The sequence below is a fragment of the Solanum stenotomum genome, chromosome 10, assembly GCF_019186545.1.
Source record: "Solanum stenotomum isolate F172 chromosome 10, ASM1918654v1, whole genome shotgun sequence".
In the NCBI taxonomy this organism is placed as follows: Eukaryota; Viridiplantae; Streptophyta; class Magnoliopsida; order Solanales; family Solanaceae; genus Solanum; species Solanum stenotomum.
The window spans coordinates 23,348,463-23,356,432 of record NC_064291.1 but is presented as its reverse complement, the minus strand read 5'-3'; the positions used below and the strand labels follow the sequence as shown (position 1 = coordinate 23,356,432).

Genomic DNA, 7,970 nt, shown 5'->3' with positions numbered 1-7,970 from the left:
AAAAGTGTATATACAAATACAAATACATATATTTTCGTCCTATACACTTATAATTATACAAATACATATCTTATTATAAAAATTACAATGTATAAATGAATTTATAAAAAACTGAACAATTTGTATAAATTGGATGTATCTAGCGAATTATACAAATCAAAAGCTACATAACAAACATAAAATTTGTTATGGAGCGCAATTATGCAAACTATAACTATAACATACAAATATAATTTTTATGTTTGCTATATGTGAAAGTTGCTCATTTATTTAATGTATTTATTCCAATTTGAATCAAATTTTATTCCCACCGTGAACTGCCTTCAAGTATAGCTATGGATATTCACAATTTAAAGGCGAAATGGTCTGGTGAACCCTTGTACTTGTATTAGTTTGTATTCTGAACCCTTCTACTTACATATTTGTCACCTGAACCCTTAAACTCAATTAAAATGAGACTTTTAAGCCCCTCCAACCATGTTTGTAGCTCACTCTCCTTTATATAATTGACATATCATACCCACGTCAGATATATTAATGCCATGTCATAATTATTTCATAACTATTTTTTAAAATTATTAACCAAAATTATTTAATAAAATGTAAAATAATAACATTTAAATTTATTTTTGGCATTTTAAAAGTGAACTTCCATACATCTAATTCTCCCTATTTTCACTGTTTCATGACCAAAATCGCTGGAGAAAGGCATCGCCGCCGTCATCACCATTTTTGCCGGCGAAATCTCATATACTTTCTCCCTCACCCGTCTTCATTTCCATCGCACACCATCACTGTTTTTCTTTCCTCCTCCAACATCCACAAAAACAACAACCTAAACATCTTCTTCCAATCGCTTTTGTTATAATTCTAGCTTATATATCTGCTGCCGTAGGTGAACAAAGGAAGACCTATCAGCCTTCGTTATTGTGAATCTTCGTTGAATGACCTCAGACTTGTGCTTTAGCTCATTCCTTGCTTCAACCAAGCAATTAACAAATTGACCTATCAGAACTAGAAGACTTGGTAAAAGGGTATAAACACACCAATTCCTCTTTCTCCTTCACAACCCCATAATCCCTTTTCCCTTCCTCTTCACTATTTGAATCGGGTCTCTTCTTCTTAGCCCATTTCTTTTTCTTCGTCCTCTCTTTATCCTTATCCTCTTCAACCCTTTCAGCATCATGACTCGAATCAATCTTATTTGGGTCATCATCACCCAATTCATTACCAAACAGTTTCACCCATTTAGGTGAATTGAAGGTAAGATCTCGAGAGGAATAGAATGGGTGAAATGGGTCGGGTCAGATTGATGTGTAATCTCCGGTTGTTCATCATTCTAAGATTCCTGTTTATAGATAAGTCTTGTTCGACTTTAATTAGGTGTTGATGGGTGTCATTTATCTTCTTCTTAGTAAGCTTAGAGTAAAGAGAAAAAATGAGAATGGTGAAAGAGCAAAATGAGAAAGTGAAGAAGAAAAGCAATAAAGGGGACAATAGTGATTGCTTCTGGTGTTGGTGGTGATGAATATGACAGTAGGGTGGAGAAAATGGTTCAAAGGTGGAGAAAAAGAAGAGAAAATTAGGAGTCGCCGCCATGAGAATGCGTCATTTACAGAAGAGAAAGGAAGAAGAAATGACTTTTTAATTAATTATTTTTTTTAAAAAATATTTCTTTTATAATTTTAATTTTTTTAACCTAAAAATGTTATTCACTCTCCTTAAGGTGCGTGAAGTTACACACTTTTGCCAATTCAGCCATCTTAAAGACACATAAGCTTGGTCATTGGTCAGAGAGATTTGTTAAATTGTGTTTTATTTAGTTTAAGGGTCCAGATGACAAAAAGGTAAGTAGAAGGATTCAGAATACAAACTGATACAAGTATAAGGGTTCACCAGACCATTTCACCCAATTTAAATAACGCGCCCAGTTTCCGTGAAAAGGTGTGCGGGACAAGTGGTGGGGAAGAAAACACCTAACCGATGAGTTGGTACTTGACAATCAAGAGTACTTCTTGTTGCCGCATAAAGCGGAAAGATGCATGTATGATTATGAATGATCAAAATTGCTTTTTTTTTCTTCTAAAAATATTTATGATGTTTAAATATCGGGAGTTAAATTAAATGAATACTATTTAATGTTTTAGTACGTGTGTATTTTATTTACATATTAATATGAGAAAAATCATAATTTATAGCATTTAAAAAATATATTTAATTATTTAAATTTGAATTTTAATATAAAGTTATTTAATTTACTTGGCAATCAATTAGGAAGTGCAATTTGGGGTAGTTCTTTCCTATAAGAATACTTCTTATTGTCTCATAAAGTGGAAAGGTGCATGTATGATTATGATTGATCAAAATTGCTCAATTTTTTACTTTCTAAAAATATTTATGATGTTTAAATTTTGAGAGTTAAATTACATGAATATTATTTAATATTTTAGTACGCGTGTATGTTGTTTACATATTAATATGATAAAAATCACAATTTATAGTTTCATATATTTTTAATTATTTAAATTTGAAATTTAATATAAAGTTATCTAATTGGTACTTGCCAATCAATCAGGAAATGCAATTTGGGGTAGTGCTTTCCTATAGGCATAATACATAAACATGACCCTTAACTTGGCTTCAACGGACAACTATGCCCTCCAACTTTGAGTATGCACTTAAACTTGTATAAAATTGAATAAGTAGACACACGTGTCCTAAATGGCATAATACATGTAGGACGCCACGTAGGACACAAAATTTTCACGCAAGGTGCCATGTAGGGCGAATTTGTCTATTTGTTCAATTTATACAAGTTTAAGTGCCTACTTGTGCACACCCAAAGTTAAATATCATAGTTGCCAACTGATGCCAAGTTAAGGGTCATGTTTATGTATTATGTCTTTCCTATAAGAGTACTTCTTGTTGCCTCATAAAGTGGGAAGATGCATGCATGATTATGATTGATCAAAATTGCTCTTTTTTTCCTTCTAAAAATATTTATGATGTTTAAATTTCGGGAGTTAAATTACATGAATATTATTTGATATTTTAGTACGTGTGTATTTTATTTACATATTAATATGAGAAAAATCATAATTTATAGTATTTTTTATATATTTTTAATTAATTAAATATGAATTTTAATATATATCTAATTGGTACTTGACAATCAATTATGAAATGCAATTTGGGGTAGTGCTTTCCTATAAGAGTACTTCTTGTTGCCTCATAAAGTGGAAAGATGCATGTATGATTATGTAACGCCCTGTATTCTCCATATGCTACTTTTATTTATATGATACTTGACATAGACTTATGGTATAAGTGAGGGACCATATTTCTTAGATGAGTAGTGTTGGTTTAAAATAGATTGGAAGGTATTGTTTGCCTTGCACGCTTCAGTATATGTACTCCAAGTCAACTCCAACGAAACCATTTAAACTCGAGATGGTAAGATCGTATTTGAGATTAAAGTTTAAGGTGAAGTTATAGCTTAAAGCAAAAAGAAGTAAGATTTAGAAAATAAAATACAATAAGTGAGCTGCTTGTTTGACTTAACTAAGCTAGTAGGTGACAAGTAGGTGCATCACCTACTTTGACTTATTGACCAGCCCAAAGGACCATGTAGGTGCATCGCCTACTAAGACTCTTTTGACCACGCTATTGGGCCAAATATACTACTACCTACTTGCATTAAACTGGCCCAAGTTGAGTAGAAGAATAAGGGGAAAATGGACCGCCAAATCCCAATATTCTTAAGTCCAAAAAGGCCCAAGTGAAATATTCAAGTAGGTGGATCACCTACTTGATAAATTATTACCCAAAATGAGTGAGAAGGTCCGCCAAAGCAGGTCCATTTAAGAGGGATTGATATCAACTTTTTCCAACTATTTTTACTTTGACAAAAATCTGGTTTGTAGAGCTTTATCTCTTCCCTCTCTTAGATTTATATAGCAACCATTAAATACCATTAGGGTTCTTGAATATAATGGAGTTGAAGCTGTTGGAGGGTATAAGTTAAGACAAGTTGAGGAGGACAACCTTTACATTGAACAATCCAAGTCTTAGCAAGTGGTAGTTCTGTCCAGGAAGGTAAGCTACTACAATTTTCTCCCTCTCTGGTGCTTGAGTTAATTAGGACATTTGGTATGTATTAGTGAGTTGAAAATTGTTCCTTTTACATGGTGTAATATTGGGGAGGATGTTCTAGTGGTTAGTGAATGTTGGGACAACCATGAAGGGGAGCTCCCTTTAAATTCAATTATGAGATTGTTTGAGCATTTTAAAAGTAATGTTAGCTCTTCATGTGTTGGTGATCAGAAACCGTGATTCATATTTATTCTATTACATTATTATGTTTAGGGACTGTTTTATGTATATTATGATAAGGGATGTGGCTGGATGTTTGGAGAAGTTATGAACACATTAAATGACTTAAATATTGCAGGGTGTGGGGATACATCACTTAATTGGGTGTTACATGGACTTGCTTCCTACCACACATTTGTATATTAATGTATTTGTTTTCCGCAGCCCATGGAGTTTTAGGGAGGACCTGATACGAAGGTTGTACATCATATAGATGTGATTAAAGGGAAATGCAAGGAAAGAAAAAATTGTCTGCTAGATAAATTGCATGCTTGTTGCTTGGTTACTAATTTAGTGAGATCAAGTAGCTCAAAATTGGTTGATTAACTACTAATACTAGTCTTACAACTTATTTTGTTATAGATTAGTAACATGAAGAGAAGGAGCTTAAGTCATACTTTTTGAATTGTATAGCAAGGTATGTAAGACTATTCTATTCCATATTCCTTGGAATAAAATCTCATATTTGCGATTAATAACAACGAAGTGAATTTCCTAAGTTCTATTCCTAGTAAAGGAAACATAGTGGCAACGTACGATCTCCAATATGGATAACAATATTTCCCCCTCTTCTTAGCGTGCCAAATTACTTCATTATATGTTCGTTACTCTTCATTTGTGTAATTATCCTTCTCGTATGTGCTAGTATAGAAATGGTATTTGTAAAAGCAAGCTTGGTTAATTCTCCTTATAGTCAATTGTGCCATTTAAGCTCATAAATAATATATTGATGTTATAGAGCTCCTTACGTTATTGTTACTACCTTGAAGTTATTATTCTCATGTCTTTTACTACTGGTCTATAGTTCTAAATCTCAAAACTGATTATGACCACCAAAACAATTATCTCAAAGATTAAATAAACTAAGTGAAGCAATTTGTATACATATAGGTGGCAGCCTAGGGGCAAATGCATGGGCCGATCGCAATTGGTATAGAAGGGTGGCAGCTTAGGGGTGAAAGTCTAGTATGGGCCTATCCCAATATGTGTAATTATGAGGAAAAATTCGCAGGGGTTAAAATGCCAAGAATGGGTCATCCTATTCTACCACTGATCATCTAGTCATTTGTATCACATGACTTATAAAGATTATAACACACATGCTAGTAATGAAAAGAATGTAACATTCATGATCCCATAAGAGTAAACAAAAGTGGTTTTCTATTATGATCTATGCACTTATATATTGATACTTGATTTCATTTGAGCCCTTGTTTTACATGTGTTACTGCCTTACATATTCAGTACATGCACAGGTACTCAACTGCTAGTAGACCTCATTAGTAGGAGCACATGTACTCAACTGCTATTGGTGAAGCTCCAAGTTGATTCAGGGCTTACTAAGTCTTTGACACCTATTTTATTATTGTATGATACTTAAGGGTAAGTCGGGACCTTGTCTCACCCTAAACAAAGGTTTTCTATCTTTTATAGGCTTTGTAAACTAATGTATATAGTTCAATTGCGTCTTGTCTCTTAACAAGTTATGGTCTCAACGACCAAGTCTTGTATATAAGTTTTTGGTTTACTTATGTGGGTTTGTATCGCTGCATCCTATATGAACTTGTCACAACTCTAAAATTGTCATAGTTATATGCATAGTAATCATATATTATATGTTGATTCTCTCGGGCCTTTAGGGCTTCGGGTGCTCGTCCGTCTTAATGGGAATTGAGGTGTGACAAAAGTTGTATCAAAGAAGGTCATCCTATGGAGTCTACAAAGCTGTGTTTGTGTAGAGTCTTGCTTATGGATGTGTTGTGCACCACATTTATAAACAGGAGGCTACGGGACATGTAGGAGTTGTCTCTTTTCTTTCATTTCTTAGATCGTGCAATAAAGCCAGTGTTGTATGTGGATTATATCTAACTTCTAAATTATTTTATTATAGCAAAGATGCCGGTTACAAGAAGGAGTAAAAGTACATGTAAACAAGTAGATGTGGCTGCTGAAGGAGGGACCAGTCAACCACCACGTAGACAAGCTGATCAAAGTGAGGCTCAAGATGAGTCTCTATCACTAACTTCCCCGACCCCTCCATCTCCAGAAGATCTAAGGAGGGAAAATTCACATAAAAAACCCCCTATTGATGCTACTGAACAAGATTTAAGGAATGCAATCCAATTATTGACTCGTATAGTTGCTAGCCAAGGCCAAAGGCAAAAAGGTACAATTGCAAGTACTAGTGGTATAAATAGGGAAGCTGGCACATAGATACGTGATTTTATTAATTTGGACCCTCCATCGTTCACTGGTTCAGATCCTAATGAAGATCCACAAGACTTTATAGATCAGATCCAACACACTTTGGATGTTATGTATATAAGTGGTAAATAAGCACTTGATCTAGCAACATATAGATTAAAGGGTGTGGTTATATTGTGGTACAAATCTTGGAAGCAGTCTAGGGGAATAGATGCAGTACGAATCTTGGAAGTAATCTAGGGGGATAGATGCACCTTCAACTATTTGGAAGGAGTTCAAAAAGGCAGTCCTTGACCATTATCTGCCATTAGAGATCTGAGAGTCCCGTGTGGATCAGTTCTTAAATCTCTACCAAAGGAGTATGAGTATGAAATAGTACATTATCAAATTTAATTCCTTGGCCAGGTATGCTCCTTATGTAGTAGCTACTATGTAGGATAGAGTTCATCGATATGTGGATAGATTGGATTCAAATCTGGTTAGAGATTAACCAATACTTCGTTGAATAAAGATAAAGGTATAGCAAGGATGCAAGATTTTGCGCAAAAGTTGGAGGATCAAAGGCAAAGAAGAAGGACACAAGAGTCAGAAATAGGGAATTCTAAGAGGGGCAGATTCATGACGCAGTTTTTGCCATCCCAAGGTGAGTTAAGGCCTCAGTTCTTTAACATACCACCTAGGCCATCATCTTTCTACTCCACATCTAGTGCTACACCACAATTTCAAGGGTTTAAGGGCAATCGGCTTGGGCAAAAAAGTGAAAGCCAAGGTTCACAAATAACGGGTCATCAAGAGCAGGGAAGTACGATCCAATCCAGGCCTCCTTGAAAGCCCTGTAATAAATGTGGAAGAAATAATCTAAGTGCATGTAGGTTTGGGACACATGTTTGTTTTGGTGTGGTACACCGAGGCATATGATGAGAAATTGATCTCATAGGGGCATGGGTGGTGTGGCACAGTCTACTAGTTCAGTTGTTGCATCGTCCTCATCAAGACCTTCGTTAGGTAGGGCACTACATATGACTACTAGTCGTGGTAGAGGAGCTAGGGGAGCATTTAGTTCTTGTGGAGTTCAGAATAACACATATGCTCTGGAGGATTGACAAAAATTGGAAGCTTTGTCGGATGTGGTTACAGGTTCATTGTCCATCTTTTCACTTATAGTATATGCACTAATTGATCCAGGGTCTACATTATCATATGTTACTCCATTGATTTCTAGAAATTTTAAAAGAATACCAAAATTATTGGTGAAGCCATTTGAAGTGTCTACGCCGATTGGCGAGTCTATTATAGCTAGAAAGTTTTATCACAATTGAATTATAACTGTCCGTGATCGTGATTTGGCTGACCTTGTTCAGCTAAAAATGGTAGATTTTGATGTCATAATGGGT

At 34.8% G+C, this 7,970-nt stretch overlaps 1 pseudogene; it reads right to left on the bottom strand.

Annotated features, from left to right (window-relative positions):
• Positions 1-835: 835 nt before the first annotated feature.
• On the bottom strand, positions 836-1,599 carry LOC125842829 (uncharacterized; annotated as a pseudogene).
• Between the last annotated feature and the right edge of the window lie 6,371 nt (positions 1,600-7,970).